This window comes from Gavialis gangeticus, unplaced genomic scaffold, assembly GCF_001723915.1.
Source record: "Gavialis gangeticus isolate Ggan-Ray unplaced genomic scaffold, GavGan_comp1, whole genome shotgun sequence".
Classification (NCBI taxonomy): Eukaryota; Metazoa; Chordata; order Crocodylia; family Gavialidae; genus Gavialis; species Gavialis gangeticus.
In genome coordinates this window covers 9,216,328-9,235,953 of record NW_017729034.1, presented here as the reverse complement: position 1 = coordinate 9,235,953, position 19,626 = coordinate 9,216,328, and the positions used below count along the sequence as shown (strand labels likewise).

General features: G+C 45.8%; 1 long non-coding RNA gene across 1 annotated transcript; it reads left to right on the top strand.

The window, feature by feature from the left end:
- Nucleotides 1-7,354: 7,354 nt before the first annotated feature.
- LOC109304864 lies at nucleotides 7,355-16,750 on the top strand. Its single transcript, XR_002099493.1, has 2 exons — nucleotides 7,355-8,405; nucleotides 16,243-16,750. It is a non-coding gene; the product is annotated as an uncharacterized LOC109304864 (long non-coding RNA).
- The last annotated feature ends 2,876 nt before the right edge of the window (nucleotides 16,751-19,626 follow it).

Below are 19,626 nucleotides of genomic sequence, written 5' to 3'. Positions count from 1 at the left end.
GTTCAGAGGTGCTTTAGGAGCTGGGATCTCTGTTACCACCATGCTCGTAAAAGAGGTGTTAGTAGCTCAAGGGGTTGCTCTCCGACCTGCCTGCTGTGGAGGAGGCCTTGTGTTATGCCAGAAAAGACTTGGGGCTCCCCCCACCTGACCATCCATGCATTGTCATTGTATCATCTCCCCCGTTCAAGGCCTTTCTCTGTTGGTTGTGCTTCTTGGAAAGGTGTTAAAGCATCAAGGCACAGGGAGCAGGGGCTACGGGTCAGAAACGAGGAGTGATGCCAGACCTCTGCACGGGCATGTAAAAACCCAGGACTGAGATAACAACAGGATCATAGGTCAGGATGGGCAGATCTGTGTGTGTGTGTGTGTACACGCATATATGTGTGCATATATGCATACACTTATACCTATGCATATGTATACATGCACACACACGTGTGTGTGTAACATTAAGACATGGCAAATGTATATATGTATGCATGTATAAAATCTACTTTATTTAGTCTATGAAGTGCTGATCTACCCTGCCTTCTGCCTGGGGATGTGCATGTGTGTACACACATTCACACACACAAGAGGTAGTCAGCAGCTTTAGTCTGAAGTCAAGGAGAAGGCAGGATAGATTTGCCCCTTAAACTAATCAAAATAGATGTGTGTGTATGTCTTTATCTCTGGCACAAGCTCTTGTGGGCTGAAGCTCACTTCAGCAAATCCTGTGAAAGAGCATACTCAAAGCTGTGTACAGGAAGAAAGGCATTTGAATACTCAAATTCAAATATTTAGATCTCTCTCTCCTTAGATACAGCTTTGGGCCTGTCCTTTCACACCACCTCATGAAGTGAACTTCATCTCATGAAGCCCATATATACATCTGTCTCCTTTGGTTAGTCTGTAAGGTACTAATCTACCCTACCTTCTGCTTGATCTCAGACTAACACCAGTAGTGACATCTCTTTATCCACATGCCCCAGAAAATTAGATGAGGCTGATGGTTCTGTTGCTTGTTCTCAAGGAATGGAGGGCCACAGAAGCTGTGTGCCCTAGAGGTAGGGGTTTTGGGCAGAAATAACTCCGAAATGGCTGGACCAGGTTTGCTCAGGAAAAAGCATCTTTGACTCAACAGCAAATGAAGTTTCTGCCCTGATGCAGCATGCAGTGGCAGCACACTGAACTCATACCCTGGCCCTCCAGTCAGCAGCATCAGAAGGAGCTGCTCAGCTGTTTGCTGCAGCTTTTACTTCAAAGGATGCTGCTGCTTTGCTCAGCTGGAGCTCATCAGCCATCGTGCACCGCTGATCAGAGAAGAGCCGCCCTTGGAGATAAGAGGTTCCAGCTGTTTGCTGAGACATTTAACAGTTCTGCAGCTGTTTGATGCGGATATGTATGTACCCCCAGCTGGTTTGCAAAACCTTCACCTGTGCAGAGGATCAAGGGTCCTAACCCTAAAAAGTATCTGGGTTCTCCTGTGTAAGTTCACCTAGTGAAAAGTGGCCATGGCATACTGTGCAAGATACCGAGAATTGCAGATGTCCAGTGGTCATGAATCTGCTACAGTATATTTTGACCTGATATTTTTACAGTAAGACTCCAAAAACACAAGACTTCCAGGGTTTTAGCTTGTGTGAGACTCCCATCCCACTACCCCTAACGGAGCATAGAATGGCAAGAGCCATTCCTGGGGATGAAAAGCCTCTTGTCCATTTTTCATGGTGTCAAGGTGCAAGTAAAACAACCATAGCCTCCAATTCTCATTGTGGTAGGCTAACCTAGCATATGGCTAGTTCTTCAGGCTATAGCTTTGGAGGTCTTCACTGTTTATGTAGGGTAGATTAATTGGTATGCTGAACTAAATCCTCACTCCCACTATGGATAGTCTTCTTATGGCTCTTGGCCTAGCCAGGCCCCTATTAATTCTGTTAGCATTGAGAAAGGCTTGATTTTAGTGGAGTCAAGTATATCTACAGCATTTTCTACACACATTTTCTAACTCCCAATGTTGCTTCTTACTCATGGTTTTCTTACACTCCCTTGATCTGTTTATAAAATGCATAGAAACACCCCAAATCTTTAACAGGCCACACATTTAATATTCAGCCCCTCTGAAGTGAGCATGTCAATTAGAAGCTGCCCAATGCTACTTACCGGTATCTATCTCCACAGGGCATTTGGATCATGGATCTGTGTCAGTGTGACAGGGCAAGCTCAGGGCTGAGTCTTGAGTCGGCCTGCCCACCTGTCTCGCCTGCTATGACTTTGCTGTTCTATAACTAGTGGAAAATGCAGGAGACTACCCATTACATACCCTGATGCCAGAGGGCACTATCCACCGCTCTAAACCTCCCTTACGCGGTGGCCCATGCCTCGCAGATGGCATCCAGGATGACATTATGCTCCTGGTCTTTCACACGCACATTCACACCGCTCTCCTTTCACTAGGGCCTCTTGCGCTCCACCCCCTCTCACAGGATCTCTTTCTTGCATTGACAACTTGTTCCACCCTGCTGCTTCTTGGAGAGGCTCCCGTAGGTCTTGGGGATTTATCCAGATCACGCCTTGGGTGGCGGATATACAGTCTCTTGGGCCTCTCCCGCGTCCCCCACCTGGGTAGTGGTCAGCCAAGTTCCCAGCCCAGGCCAAGCCTGCCGTGGGCCCACTCGGGGCAACTCTACATAAACCTACACAAACACACGCTGGGCCCCTGGCCCCCATGTACTGGGCTCCTAGCCCTCGGTTCCCCCTCACTGGGGCTCCACACTTCCCTCGACTTGTTCCTCGGGGGGTTGGAATATGTACTACCCTTCAGGCTGTCCCACAGCCCTCATCAGGGCCCTCACTACCACACCCCTCTCTGGGGCTACACATCTGTCCCCTCCCTGGGGCCTCCAGGGTCTCATTCCCCTGTAGGGGCTCAGATGGCCATAGCCATGCCTGGCCCCCTTATACCCATAGTGTTGTGGGGGCTAAGGGTTATTGAGGCACCGCAGCCCTCCTTTCACTGAGGAGGTGAGCGGCTGTAGTATTTAGGTGGGGCTGCCGCACCACTGGCAGTCCCACCAGGCCTCCCTATCCTGGTAGGGTGTAGTTTTAGGTCTTGACCAGGACCAAGAGCCCCCTGCTCTTTCCTGCCATATGTTTCATAGGGAAGTTCAGCCAAGCAATGTCTCTGCCTGGCTTCCAGCAGCAAACTGCTGTGTTTATGTAGCTGCCTGTGTTTTAAGACAGCCACTGCAATCCGGCACCTGCTGGCTGCCTGACTCAGCCCTTAAAGTGGGAAGCACTACAAGTGCACTGCCACAGTAAGTGATTCTCAACCAGGGTGCAGTGGCACCCTGGGGTACCTTGAGATCCTTTTAAAAGTGCCACAAGATGCCACACAATTTTAGCACTGTTAGGTGGACAAACGTGATTCACAGGATAAAACCAGAGTTTCAAGTAGGAATCCACACTGTCAAAAACATTCTGACCTGTTGTGGTCTGAGTTATTTGCAACAGATGAGCCAATATATTATTTTTTTGTGGTCAGAAACAGAAAAAAATGAAGAGCTGGCATTTTCCAAGTGGTCCTTGAGTCTATTGAGGGATGCCTCAAGTCTAAAAAGGTTGAGAACCACTGATATATGTAAATACAATGGGAATGCCCCTCCAATTTGCCTTGTACTAGATAGGAGCAGCAGGAAGGGCTAACATAGTTCCACAGTCACTTCCAGCCCCTCAATATTATATGCTAAAAAAACAGATTTCAGATTGAACAGATCATAATATGATCAGATAATTATACCTCTTCTTTCTTGTATGCCTTAATCAGCAGTGGAATAGTTTAAAATGCTCACTTTTTTAAATGCCACAGCTATATTTCATAGCAAATGACTCCCTAAGTTGAATGGCAGCAGTTTACACTTTACCTTTGAGTTGTAGTTCCAGGCTGTCTGCAGATCTGAGCAGCGCAAACTTCAGTGATTACATCCTGAAAGTCATTTTCATTGTGATAAGGGCTAACAGCATTTTTGTTAAACTGAAAACTCCTGAATACAAGAGAGCAACAACTGAGTAATAGTCACGGCTCACTATAGTACCACAGATTTAAAAAGTGATGAAAATTCACTACAAGATTTAGCGACTGAAGGATCTGTGGCTCCCACATTCCTGGTTATTCAGAAAGGTATCCTAGGGAAAAAAAACATTCATAGCACTGGCAGATAAATGTGGGTTTCCATATGCAAGCCTGATTCTGCTGCCCTTTTACAGGGGAACAGTCTGTTAAATTTAATTGTATGACTCCCACAAGGAAGGCTGTACCTTCCTAGTTCCATGCATTGAAGCCAGATGTGTTTCTATGCATTTAGTTTGCCAGGGGCATTTTTCAAGTTTGCATCTCTCTAAAAAGATAGGCAAATCAACCTGAATGTAGCTGGGAGACTATTACTAGCCATGAGGATTTAGGTTCACAATATGCAGTACCCATCTTAATTAGCTCTGGGGAACCTTCCTTAATGGAAACAAAGAGCTGGGGTTCTTTTGGCTTTCTTGCAGTACGTATTCTGCAGTAGCCTGATGTTAGTAATCTGAACTGTCATCAGTGAGGTAGTAATGCTACCTGCAATGTATCTTCCTTTCCTTTCTTTCCTATCATATCTGAAAGTTTTTCTGATCAGACTAAGCAGCTGTGTGTTACAGCAGGCTTACCCTGTAATACTCTGCAAACCTAGCATATGGCTAATTACAATACACACTGACTAAGTATTGAGCCAAACAATCCACTAAGGCTTTCTTGTTTCTCTGATGTACCACTTTGCCATTTTTGCAGACAAAGCAATAACTCCTTTGGAAGTACTTTCTGATTTTAAATAAGGATGTGGGATGATGAATTTCTGGCTAGGATGTGAATGGTGTTAAATGGGGGATCCCACCCTCCCTTCTGGATGGATACCAATCCAGGACCCACATGTATTGATACTTCCATTTCACCTCTGGGTCTGGGTAGTGACTGCGTTTTACAAGCAGACTCTCAAGTGCAGACCTATGTCTGACATCCTTCCTGGGCAGTGGGACCCTTCTGTGTGGCGACTTCAGGACCTGAAACCTGTGCCTCAGCCTTTCTGAGCCTCCCTGGTCACTATAAAATATATTCCTTCAGAGTCTACCTGGTTAAGGGATCTCTGATCTCTCCATAAACTTTCTAAAAGCATAAAATAAAGTCTTAAGAAAGGAATCACAAACACTTATTCATAACCAAGCACATGAAAGAGTTATTGCTGTTTTTCAAAAATCTGTCTTACCTAAAAGCCTATCTTCCCTATCCGGGTCCTCTGAATGATTATGGTTCCCCTTCCTAAACCTGTCAGCATTTGGTTCTTCTTCTGAGCCTCATCCAAATCAGTTCTGTAGTTTGCCTAAAGATAGGAAGCACAGTGTTCAAAGCTGATAATCTTGGCGTTGTCTCTTAACAGCCCCTCTGTTTGTGACCTTGGGTCAGTGTGGACCATCCATCTTACTCTAAAGACTGTTCATGATTCCAAATTTGATATACTAATGTACCTCGGTGTGGTTCCTCTAGCAGAGGGAGCTGTTTAATCCATTTTGGGTTTGTAAGTAAAGAAGATATGGCAGGAAGCAGCATCCTCATATTCCCTGGTTGTGCAAAAGGTTGCTGGTAAAGCACTTTGTAAGATATCAATGGCTATTCTTTCCCCACAACAGCCCCAGAGATGGAATATGCTTCTCTGCTGAATATGCCATTCCCCCAGATGAAGATTTGGATGTTTTGGTAATTTACAATGCACACAGCCTAAAGCAGGAACAACCTCTTCTTCCTGGAGAAATCCATGCACTAAAGCAAGGCTTTGGCTCCTGACATAGTGCTCCCACAAGGAAAATGAGTTATATTCGGAACCTCAGCAGTATGCATGTGAACAGAGCCAGCGTTAGGCATGGGCAGTGTGGGTGACTGCCCAGGGCACTGTGGTCAAGGAGGCACCACACGCATACACACGTGAGCAGCCCACGCTCACAGCAGCGCTGTCTCCCTGCCCCGCCCTGTCGATCCATGCCCCAGGTAGGAAAAGCGGTGCCCAGCCCAGCTTGCCCTCCAGGGGGACCCAGGTCATGTGGGCAGCAGCAGTGGTGCCTGCCTGCCTGCCTGGCACACCATGCCACTCCGCCACCCTGCCAGACTATTCCCTGTGCCCCTGCCTGCCTTGCTGCCTTTGCCTGCAGCAGCGTCTCTGACTTGGGGGCGCTGGGGGGGAGGGGCACCAAAATACAGGCTTGCCCAGGGTGCCATTTTCCCTAAGGCCAACCCTGTATGGGAAGATAACCTAAAGGGTGTTCTGTGTGTCCTTTACATGGTGTAGATGAAAGAGTGACCAGTGACACTAGTTCTGGGCACAGGTACATACAGCAGAAGTTTGAAGGACTGCCACTACACCAGGGAAGAGAAGTCTTGAAAACAAGGTGGAAGCTAGTCTTTTAAAGACTGGGGAGAGGAGGAGCTTTGGTTCTTTCTCTTGGGGACCATTGTCTAGTTTTCCTCTAGGCCTCTATGCAGGATCAGTGTACTCGGATTCAGACATTTACCCCCTCCCCTCTCTGCATCAGCATTTCAACATTTCTAACTCCCTAAACATAAACACCACTCTGATTTTTTGGTAAATTTCTCTGTCCAGACAGCATGCATCTTAGATGATCTCAGGAAGTTGAAGGGGAGCTACTTTTCATCCCCAGTAATCCTCTCAGAGACGAGGGCTCTCAGCACTATTTGGAGGTGGCTGCAAAGGCATCTGTAGGAGAAGCTTTTCATTCTGCAACATCAGAAAAAGACTGCAACAAATTCAGTGTCACTTGGTAAAGAAACACACAGCCTAGGCACAAAAAGGAAAGAGAGTTTGAGGGACATCCTGGTATCTGAGAAAACTGGAAATTTTGACCCATCCTGGATTCCAGAGATCTCTACTTGTAAGTGATAAAGAATAATTAAACATTTGTTCCCCAAGAACAGTTGTGCATCTTTATAACAGCACAGGGTGTGCTCTGTTACTGAAAGGGGCATGAGCAAGCAGCTTGCAGGTGGCTGCACTCCCAATCAGGCCCAGTTACCTGATTGGAAACAGGGCCTAGGCATTCATTATAAGAGCAGGGCCCTGAGCAGTGTAGCCAGCAGTCTGCTACAAGCAGCTGAGAGAAGAACACCACCCAACTGGAGCTGCTGCTTATGACATTTTGGAGGTTCAGGGTAGGAGCCATGGGGAAGGCGGAGGCTTCTGGTCCTGGAGCATGACCTAAAACTATACCCTTCTTGGGTTGGATAGTGTGGTGGGACCGCCAGTGGTGGGGCAGTCTCCAGGAAATACCACACCTGGACATCACCAGTGAAGAGTGAGTATGGGGCACCAGAAAGCCTCAGCCCCCGCTGCCTTGTGGGTGACCCCATGGAGAGGAAAGGCTAGGGAAGCACACCCCAAAGTCAAAGCAGGAGCCCAGGCTCACAGTGAGTCCTGAGGCAGGGCTCAGGTCAAGAAGGGACCTGAGGAAGCTTCCAGACTCACTGTGAGCCCTGAGTTGCATTTAGGGAGCCAGGTGTGAGGCTCCAGGGGGGTGGGGCCCTGAGCCTACAGGGAGCTAGTTGTGAAGCTCCTGGGGCAAGGGGATAAAGGGACTGTGAGTCCAGTGTTGGGCCGGGGATTGAGGCCCAGTGTTAAGCAGAGAATGAGGCTTCAGTGGGCCTGGAAGGAGACCAAGAGGCTTCCAAGCCAGGCTGAGAGCCTGAGGGGAAAAAAAGAGGGGCTAGGAGCCCTGATTGAGTAAGAGACCAGGCTGGGAGCCCAAGGAACAGGGAAGGGATGGGAGCCCCAATTGATAGAGTGACCATGTGTCAGACCAAGTTATAGGCCAGGCATTAGGCCAAGTAAGCTACAGGCTGGGTGTTAGGCCATGGATGCCATCTGTGAGGCATGGGACATGGTATAGGGAAGGTTAGAGCTGTGAATATAGGCCCTTGGCATCTGGGCAAGTACATGGGCAGCCTCCTGCCTTGTTATTGTGTCTTAATTACTATCATCAAAGGCATGGCAGGTGAAGTAGGTGGGCAGTTTGCCATGAAACAAGTAGGCGAGCCAATGTTCAGACCCACTGGGACGCCCACTTTTTACAATCTTGTAGAAACAACTGACTGTACTCTGGGGCTTGTGGACATCTGTATGCACTCAGAGACATGCATTAGCTACCCTGGGGTATTATTTATGATTATTTATTACTACAGGAGTGCCCAGATGAGGGCTGCAGTGTCTAGGATGTTCTACAACCACAGTAAGAGACTGTCCTTGCTCTGAAGAGTTTACAACTTAATCTAAGACATGGATCAACAAGAGGAATGGAGGAAGGATGACAAGAAAGTGACATGAGTCACATAGGTACGTATAGTATCTGAGTATACATCTAAGTGGTTTTGAATCAATTGATTTTGTTAGTAAGAGGACTATGGTAAGTCTCTACCAACCTCCACTTAGATGCTATCACCTAGCTGTTTTCCACAAGCTTTAGGGTAGAATTTATACTTGACGAATATTTTGAAGAGGATAGTAGCAGCTGGGTGATTTATTTCAGGGACAGCACAGTAACAGGCACAGAAAGACGTGTGAAGGTTAGTGTAGAAAGGAGCAAGCCCCCTTTGCAGGCATCATTGGCTGAGCTAAGGAGTAGGAGATGCAATAGATTGAGAAGAGTCTAGGGGTGGATCCAGGGGGGTTACAGTGGTGCAGTTGCACCCCCTGTTTGGTTCCTGGTCCACCCTGTTGCAGCGCATTTCAGGTGCCTGACACTTCAAGAGGTCAGGTAACCTGCAAAGCCACTGGCTTGTGCAGGCCAGGGCTAAATGGCAGTCAGCTGACCCATGGAGCTGGCAGGTGAAACTAAGCCTGACGGGGAGTCATCTAACTTGAGAGGAAGGCTGGACTTTGAGCAGGTATATGCCCAGGCCCTGAGAGAAACTGGCAGTAACATCTTAGAGCCTGCTGAGAAAACACCACCTCAGCCAGATGGCTGCAGCTCCAGAAGGTCAACATGGAGAGTAGCACCTAAAGCAGTCTGGAGGTTTGGGAAGGAACTAAGGGGAAGAGGAGGTTCCTAGGGACTCAGAGGGGTCCGGAGCCCATAATGGGCTGAGATGTGGGACCAGTGAGGGTCTAGGAACCTACTGAGATGAAATTGTGGGACAAGAGAGGGTCCAGGAACCCCAGAGGAGGGGCTAAGTGAAAGAGAACATCAATAAGGATGCCATCTGTGGGGCATGATGCAGGGCAGGAACAGAACCCATAAGGCGGTGACCTGGTGGTCATTTTGAGAGAGCAATTTGGGAAGCCCTGGGGCAGACTCCCTCATAAAAGTAATAAACATCTAGGCATGTCAGACAGCTGAAGGGGTGATTGCCCAGAAAGTGAGGCCTGCAGGGACTCCAGGGACTTCATGGCCACTCCTGGAATGACGTTCTGCCAAACACCCAACATTTAAAACTAACTGCCAGGCAGTGGCAGAAGCATTTCTATTCAGGCAGCAGTGAGAGGCTCAATTGACTTCATGGCTCAGTATAGTCTACCTTTTTCCTTCTAAACACTTTATTCTACAGGTGTTAACAATTCATTCTCCTTTTTAGTGATCTTGATGTTCCACTAATCAAGCCATCCTTTCTTTAGCAATTGTGCTGTCTGTTAGCTACTCCTGGTAATGTAGCGCTATTTTACAGCCCTGCAGACTTTTTAAAACTCTAGCTTAAAACATTTATTCAGTTGTGAAAACATTAACTCAGATGAACATTAACTCAGGTGTAGAAATAACTTTCAGTGAAGCATTGGATGTGCTGTCAAGATGCTCAAGAAGGTTTGATTTTGATTTGTGAATTTGAAAGAGATGTATGTTTAATTCTAATGGCTACAGGACTAAAGAAACATCTCATTATTATTTTATACCTAGTTTATTGTGTTTTTAATACATATATGATGCTGCAAATTAATGCACATTTCAATAAAGTTATATTTGTTTTTGCTTCTTAGACTGAATAATATAGCTCTATGTCCCCAGCATATTAGTATATTTTTTATCTGGAGAAATGTGTTGTGTTGTATGTGATTAATGTCCCACACCATCTGCACCCCCTTTTTTAAAATCCATGGGCGGGCCTGTCAGGTAAAGACAAGAAAGAGCTCAGATTTGATGTGGTGAGATGATGACACAGTCAGAACAATGAAGCAGGGAGATGTCTGACGGCCTCAACACTACTCGGAGCACCCATGGCCCTCCTTTACCAAATGCAACCTCATGGCCGTATCCAGACACATGTACTTTTGGTTCCACAGGGACAACTAGCAGTGGTGCACTTTGCACCGCCACTACTTGTCCCCAGGGAAAGCCCATACCACGCATGCTCTGGTGTGCAACAAGTTACCCCAGAGGTGGTAAGGGAAGCTGGGGCCAGCACTGGGCTGGCCCCAGCAGCCTTACTTGGGGTCCTGGGAGCCTCCCAGTGCTGCAGCAGCAGCGATTCTGCTGCATGGAGCCTAGCTGGCAGCCACAGCACAGCTCTGGGCGGCCCAACTCTGCATTTGAGCAGTGTGCGCTACTCCGCCTTTTTTGTCCGTGGGTTTTTTTGACTCCTGGATATTCAGGGGTCAAAAAAACCCTCTGCGCTGCTCCCCTGCAGTGTGAAGAACAACTGAACATGCAATATGTGGCGCCATAGACGTGTCTGCGGCACCACATACCACATGGCTGTACTTGTCTGGACGCAACCTATGAGTCTGTATAGTCAAGGGGAGATGTACACATCCCACCTGGGTTGCAGGCTATCAAGAAAGCTCTCTCACATGGTAGCAGTCCAATCTGGACCAGAATTTCTAAATAGCCCCATGTTTGCAGTGTGTCTATTGCCACATTTCTGATAAACTCAATTTTGCCTTTAGGCCTGAATCTTTCTACTGAGCCAAACCAGAACTCCACTCACTTTTGAGAAAATCAGAATTCAGGACCAAATTTGAGTTCTGCACCACTAGCTTCCCTCTTTTTAAAAGCATGGTCACAGGCAGCTTCCACATCCAATGTAACCCAACCAATTGTGATGTTACAGGAATCAGCCCCACTAAGGAAATTAAGCAAGGGGACGAGCAAAATACTGGTATGTAAAAGTAGATACTCCCTATTATTAATATTCATAGGTCTTGCTAATCTGCTGTATTGGAAAAAGGAGTAGTAGGGGGAAAACTTTGAGTTTTGATGAATTTTTAGGTAGAAGGTTATCTGTAGAATCTTAGGCAGAAGTTATTTGAATGTTTGCTCAAGGACAGTATTCTCTGAGTAACACAGAGAAGCCTATGAAGTGTAGGCTTTGTTGCCAGAAAAAGGACTGCACAACTGAACAGAAGAAGACATTTTTCTCATTTTGGGGAGAGGAAAGAACTGGATTTTCTCTACCACATTTACAAATGAAGAACTGTTGTGGAACAAAGAATTCCTGCAGTTCTGTCCTTATCCACAAGGGGTCACAGAAGTTCTGCATAAACCATACCTGCACAGCACAACTGCCTAGAATAAGGGAGCAAGAAGTGAAAAAAATGAGGGGAAATAGCAGGCACGGATTCAGCAGTAGGCATGCACAGGTATTTATAAGGTAGACGAGCATAGCTGGGCCAAAATTAACCAATCTGAATTCTTGGAGGGCAGGATGGAAGCTGAATTTTGCAGCTCATCCCAGCTTTGGTAAGGGCCAAGCCATATCCCCAGCTATAAATATCCCCAAAGCCTTTTTTTTTTTAACACTCTTGTGCTAACCTTTTCTGCTTTCCTAACCCCTCACTTCACACCCAATGGCCTATTTTTTCACTACATCTAACTTGCATCTCATTTCTGTAAAAAATTATTACTAAGAATAGAAGCTATCTTTAGTCATGCTATGAGTGGGGCATTGGCAGTCCAAAGTAATGGTTATAGTGGGATTGGCTGTAAGGAGTCTGGCCCAGAATCAAAGCCCAGGAAGTGAGCAGAAGGTCAGGAGCTGAAGAGACACGCCAAGGATAAGCAACTGGGGATGATGCTGGACCTTAGTGGGATCACTTAATTTCCAAGAGAGATGCACTGAACAGCCACCTGCCCATAATTTGCTCAATTCTTTTATGGCTGACTATAAGGAAGGGGCCAGGTTGCCTAAGGCAAGGTCTTATATGGGGTGTGGGTTAGCCTGTTTACATTGTGCAGAGGACAAAGTCATACAGATACTTGCTCAGATATTGGCTTCTCGTAACTGGTACTGGTAGAAGTTAGGGGGCAGATTTAAGGCAGCAAGTCCTATATCCAGTAGAAAGCATTTTTGGGGTCCTTGAGATTATACAGTGGTTGTGGGAGGGGTCTTGTGGGAGCTAAACTTCAATGACAGTATGAATTTTTACATGTCTGTTAGATGTCATGTGCAGTGATGCATACAAATATACACTGGAGTGTTTTAAATCTGGATCTGAATACTGTAGCTTAGACTCACCGCTGGACAGGGACTAAAGAGATTTAGAATCAGAAAAATATGACTGGAAGGCACCTCTGGAGGTCATCTAGTCTAACCCTCTGCTCAAAGAAGGATCATGCCTGTCCAGACCATCCTTGTCTAATCTAGTCCTTAAACTACAGTCAATCCTGTCACACAACCATAAGACATAGCACCCTAACCTGCCACAAACAAAGCAGGGAGATGAGAGCTGTCAGTATCCTGCTACTGCGAGGTTTAAAATGCAGTTGAAAGATCCAAGGAAGAGGACCATGCCCCAAGTACAGAGGAAGGCAGAACCTCCCACACTCTGTACCAGTCTGACCATGGCATAAAATAACTTCCTGATTCCTAATATGGTGATCGGTCGGACCCTGTGCAGAGAGGCGAGACTCACTGACCAGGAACCTCTGGGTTTTAATCCCAGCAGGAGCATTGACCCAACCCAGTCGAAAACTCCAGCTTTGGCATCTGAGGAAGGTGAAGGAAGCCCCTGACACCTATAGCAACAATTCCTTCCTGGTCCCATATGGCAACCAGTAAAACCCAGAAATATGGGAAAAACATAATGCCCTCCATTCTGCTCTACATTCTGGGGACAGCAATCAAAACTCCACCCATCATGCCCTCTAGCTGGACAACCAGATCTTTGTTTTCTATGTCCCCTCCATAAACTTATACCAGTTGGTTTAGTCTTCTTTCATAATTAAACCCATTGTGGAACTCTGCATTATTCTCCTTCTGAGCATGGTCCCCTCCAGTATCTGGGCTGCAAAGCTCTTCTCATCTCCCAGCTGTCAGTGCAGCATTGAGCGTGTTTGTGTTGTGGGGGGAAGGGGGAAGAAAGGTGTTACTCCTGGGCTTCCAACTTTTTACAGATCATTCTTAGATCATCCCTGATCAATGCTTATCCAACCTCTTCTTCAACACCTCCAAGGATGGAGAGTCCACACCTTTCCTAGGCAGTCCATTCCACTACCTCACTTGTCTAACAGTGAAAATGTTTTTCCTGATATCCACTCTAAACTTACTTTGCTTGTTTCTTGCAAAATAGTCACGAAACTATTGTATAAATGGACACAAGGCATTATAGTGCTTTAGTATATTTTCCATTTCTTACTGCCTATTACCACTGTGCCATCTCCATAACCACTGAGTCTAAAATAACCAAATGTCTGCAACATAAAATGAAGGCTGGGTCACATTTTTCTAACAGAGGTGTCAGTCAGCTGCTTCCAGTTGGGCCAGATACTTAATGAAAAGCAATGTTGCAATGTTAAGTAGCATCTCAAGTGATTTCTGGGGGCATCTTGTCAAGTATTTTTTTACAGATCTTAGCAACAAGATCTGAGTGAGTGAGAGAAAAGAAGGGATTCACTCTACTGATACTTTTTGTCCTGGAGCAATGTACTATGCCATGCTTCCAGGAGTAGGGAATGCCCACCCAGAGGGAGCCTCCTCTTCTGTGTAAGCATGGGATGGTTTGATACAAGACTTTGATGACTTAGAAGGGGTGAAGGCAGGTGAAAATGGATAAATTCTGGCGCATCTTCAAAAAAAATAGCCCTCAAATTTGTGAATCAGTGGCCATGTACACAAGATGCTGACTGCAGTAGCGTTGTGTGGCAACAATCGTGACGTGACAGTACTGCGCAGTAGTGTCACAAAAGAGCCATTCATCGGTGCTACTGCATAGTAACTTGGGTTACTGCGCAGTCATTTAGTACTTGTATAAACAAGTACTAAAATACTGTGCAGTAATGACAGCAGAGTCAGCATCTCGTGTAGATGCAGTCAGTTTGACTGGGTCCTATTTCAGTGTCTTAAATCCAGAGCTTAACTTTTGGGACCAAAAGGAAGAGGATTCCATGTTGACAGCGCTGTGCTTTTGGGATGACTAGCACAAGAGAAAAGAATCAGACTGACAGGCCAAAATATACAATTGCAACAGCAAAGATACATATATAGCTAACACCAGTACCATGTCTCCTATTCTAAAGACAATGCCTGTCCAAGTTAAGGGGTAGTTCATTTTCTGTCACTCATCCAGACACTGATTGAGACTGCCAACTTCAGCATTGGGTATCACTAAAGGACAGTGCTTTTTTGTAATGCAGAGCTACTGCTTCTCTGTTAGAAACTAGATTAGGGTGGCTAACTAGCCCACTGAATAGCCATAGGATGCTAAAATCTCCATTGAGTTTTGATGGTATGAGTGCACTTAGAGGCTTAAACAATATTAATCCGCCTTGCTACTCTGTCAAATTTGCCATGGGGTATGACTTCACTGCATGACACTCTAAGAGGATTTGGCATTTATGACTAGTTTGCTGGCCTTAACACCAGAGGCACAGAGAAAACAGGAGTTTGCACAAGTCTCCAAGTGTATCTCTGACACTAATGACTGCAGTCAGCAGAGTGAATTGTGCTGTAGGTGAAAAGGACCCGGTGGAAGGCATGAGGGCATGCCCAGGGAAGCCAATGTGCAAAGAGAGGCATCACTGTTTGTTGCAGCAGGAAAAAGGGAACTCAACTTACTGGCAGAGGTAGATCTTCTTGCTTCCATGCAATCTATTTTATGATCCAGAAGGTAGGAATTTTTAATCCAGTTTCTCCTGGATCACCTACTTTCCCATGAGGAAGAAAAGCCTGGAAAAGGTGACCATGAAGTAGCTGAGTCAGTGTAGCAAATTAATGCACATAGGCAGCTACCATGGTGATAACTGGCCTTCTCTGAAAGGCTCTGCTATGATCATACCTTGAATGTTGGACAAACAGTCCCAGGCATCAAGCTGCACAGAGACATCAATGTACTGGCAGAGAGTTAGAGGAGAGCCGTGAAAAACAGTCTTATTTCACTATCTGAGGATGGCGAGGGAACAGCCTCCTCTGGACAAATTCTTCCAGCACTAGGAGCCAATAGGAACCTAAACAGCCTAGATCAGAAACCTAAAAGAGTTTCACTGGTGTAAAATGAGCAGGAAGTGAACCATGACTTAGCCCCCTTACATTATATTGGTTCTAACCATCCATGATACCATCTACAGGACTTGACACGGTCCCTTGGGGTTAGAGCAGGTTGTCCCAGCAAGGATGTAACCATTTAAGTTGATCTCTTAAATGTATTTGAGATGTTTTCTGTATTGAACATAAACAGGGAGCTGAACGGGAGAGATTTTTTTCCCCTGCATACTGCACTATTACATTTCTCTGAGTCTGCTTCCAGCTGCTATTTGGTGAGGCGTGGTTGATGCAACATGTTGCGGAAGGGATGCTCTCTGCGCTCACTGGAAGGCACCTCGTGTGCTCTCTTATCTTTTCATAATCAAAATTTGAAAAGTCATTCAGGCTTTGAGACCTTGTTTACAATAAACTAATTAGATTTTGGGGTGGGAAATCTGCTGTTGTTTCACTGTTCTACTCACAGTAGCAAAAGTTGGCGTACTTGTGTAGACGAAGGGGGCTTGTTGCTAAAACCTTCTCTGGATCTGGAACAGGGGTAGACACCACAGACACCAGCTGACAGTCTACACAAGTGTCCCCACTGCTAAATCTCCACCTGTGGTAGTAAAACAATGAGAGATTATCTAAAAAATGCTACAGTTGGCATAGCCTGTTAAGTTGGTTTCTATTGTGGAAAGACACCTGAAAGTGATGAAACAAAAATACACGTGTCATTTTACTATGAAGAAAATATTCCATATGAACTGTATCCTTTCCCCTTACAGGCTGAGTATAACTGAACAGAAAGAACAACTGATAGATGGTAAAGATGGTATAACTGCTGAGGTAGATTAAGATATATTCCTATCACTTAAAGATGACCCTCACCGCAAAATTCAGAAGAATCAAAGAATCAAGCTGGAAGGGACCCCTGTGAGGTCATCTCTTCTACTCCCAGCTCAGCCCAGAGCCATACCTGTCTAATCATCCCAGACATGATTTTCAACATCCACAAAGTCAAGTGTTCAGTTCTGGGCGGGGGCTGTTGGAACAGCCCTATACACAACAAGGGGCAGCATCTAGGGAATTTGGTTCCTGGTTCTGGGTTTGGAGATCAGACCCTTCCCAAGGGTCAGAGGTGGCAGAGCCAACGTTTTTGAATGGTATCCAAAAGGCTGACTGGACCTTCACCCTCCTTTGCTGCCCTTCAGCAGAGTGCATCTGCCACTCCCTCCACACAGTGCCATCACGTCAAAGCAAGACTGCTTCAAATAAACACTCATTAGTGGCTGATTTCTTCCAAGTTTCAGTTGGACTCACTGATTGCACTTACATTCCATTTCCAATTATCTGTAAATAAAGCATAACAGCTACACAGGCAACCAGGGAAGGAGTGGAAGGGGGAAGGGGAACAAAGAATAGTCAAGGGAGCTCTTTGGATTCAATTAAAATAAGTTGATCCTTAATTCACATAACACCGAATCAGTTTGGGGTTTAGGGTTTTTTTGTGCGTGTGTTTTAAATTGGAAAATTTTCTCCTATGGGCACTTTATTTGCAGTTCAGCTTTGAGGCATAGTGCATTTCACATTGATTTGTTCAGAGGTTTTACATTTGTCACCTAATTAGCTGTTGCTTATTAAAAATATATTTACCTAGCATGAAACTTTGATTCCCCATGTGGCCCTGGGGCAAGCTATTTCACTGTCCTGCCTCAGTTTCCCAGTTATAAAAGGAGATTAATAATAATAAAGCTTGCCTGGCTCCCAGGAGTTTTGAGAGGTTTTGTGCCTTCATGTGCTTATTGAAGTCTGTGGCAAAACTCCCACAGGCTTCAACCATACAAGATTAGGATTTAGATGACTTGTCCCAGATCTTACAATTAATCTGTGGCCTAGGCAGGAAATATGAACTCTCACCAGTGGCCATGTGCATCAACTCTAAAAATCACAGCCCCTCCTTAACTTGATCTACTATTGCCCATTTTTGTTCCAGCCACAGGGTAAACATGTTACTGGTATTTTAAGCTTAATTTTGTCTGCCTCTGCTTTACCTGCATCTCAGTGGTGCAACACTTAGAATAGTAGTCAGCCTCCACTAAGGTTACAGAGACCACTTAAGCCAATGGAACCAACCAGCCTATAGCAAAAAGATGACAAAATATCCTGGAAAATGTCCTTCATACACCCAAGGCTTAAAGCTTTATGTTTTAGCACAGTCTTTCAGTAGCGAGCAGATGTGACCTGTCCTGGAAATTCTTGGTGTTTTGATGAGTGCATTAACACACAGGGTTTAAGTTGTCAAAATCATTTACACATCCAAACAAATTTCTCTTGCCATGCAGCAAGAAGAAACACTCTGAGTATCCAAATACAGGCATTGACCTATGTGTACAAAATAACCACCTCTTTGAAATATGGCCTATAATGGTGCCTGTCAAACCAGAACAAAGGTAGCAGGCCCTGCCTTTGAATGATATGTAGCTTGCGCCAAGCATGAGTGTCATTTGTTTCTTTTTCTGGATGAGAGGGCGTGAGCCACAGGCACAGAATTACCTAGACTGCTATGTTAGCTGCACGCCAAGGAGGAATAAGGCATTGAAATGACAAGCCTGGAAAGCAAAGTTCTGTTTCCATTGCACCAGGGCCATGTAAAGCAAGGGTGCCCAACCCAGAGTCTGAGTTGCCTCTGTATGGCCCACAGCAGACTAGGGAGGGGGCATGGAACAGTCACAGATAGGGCAGGGAACAGAAAGCAAAGCAATAGATCAGGCAAGGAGCATGAGGTGGGAAGCAGAAAGTAGGCAGCAGATCAGGCAGGGAGCAGAAAGCAGAGAAGCAGATTAGGCAGGGAAGGGGATTGAACTGGCATCCGGGGAAGGTGTAGAGCTTACCTTGTGGCACACCTGCCAAAAAGTTGGCCCCCACTGATGTAAAGTGTGGAAACAATTATTCCTAAATGATTGCTCAGCGCCTGCCAAATTTCATGACAGGTATTCTTGGTGAGTTATTCCACCAGCTCCTCCTCATGCTTTGTTGCAGAAGCGTGCTCTAGGTGCCATTCTGCTGGGTCATCTCTAGGGGCTGGAGAGGAGTTCTGTTCCTATGACCCACTCAAGTTCTCAGCATCTCAGATGAGGCTGCCAATGACTGCATAGCTGTGCTAGTTTCTGTTGATGTGGGCACCTACTCTCTGGAAATGAAAGCCACCAGCTCACTTCACACAGTGTGAAATGGGTGATAAGAGCAGACGAGCTGTTAGTTAGTACTGACTTGGCTACGACTGAGCCAAGAGCTAGTGCTGAAAGCGTCCACCTTCCCCCACGCCCGGTGCTGCACAGACTTCGGCTTCCCTGGGTGGATGTTATACAACAGTGAGAATCATGGGAAAGAGTGGAAATCCACTGATTTCAATGCATTTATTTTACATTGGTCAGAGAAGAATCTGGCTGTAGGGAATATTGGGAAAATCTTCCAGACTTTAAAGCTCAGAACCCTGTTCCCAGAGCACAAGCTCAGCTGCTGTTAGTGGGAAGTACATTGTGGGTACCAGTGTGCAAACCAATGGCACTAAGCTTCTGATGTTGTTTCAGGGAATCAGGCCTTTCCCCTAATGTTAATTATAACAGCCTATATACCATCCTATATGGAACCTGGAGGGAGAAACACATGTTGCAGAATGGAAGTAGGCACTGGGAAATATGTCTGTGTGAACATGGCTGGAATAGCTACCATAGTAGCTGCCAGCTGCCAATAGTTGTCTTAACAAAGGACCATTCTAGCTTTAGAAAAGGGTGATTCTTGTGTTATAGCCCATAATCTGTTGCACAAGACAGGGTGGCAGTACTCAGTGTAGTGAAATGCACAACCAGGAAGAGAGGATGATGAATGGGAAAACTAAGCGGTACCTAGCAACAGAGCAAATAGGCAGCACAGAGGAACACTGACTACTGGAAATGCTGATTTCCAAAGAAAGACCCTGGCAGAAGCCTGGCAGCAGTGCAAGCAACTAGGTCTGTATGTAGAGGATGCTGATGGGAAAATGAAAGTTTTGTTATTATCCCCTTGCAGGGGAAAAGAACAAGAAGTCAGACACTTACCCAACAGCTCCCACTCATACTCAAAACCCAAAATCAAAGTCTCTTCAGGAATGTTCCTCTTCATCACTCCTG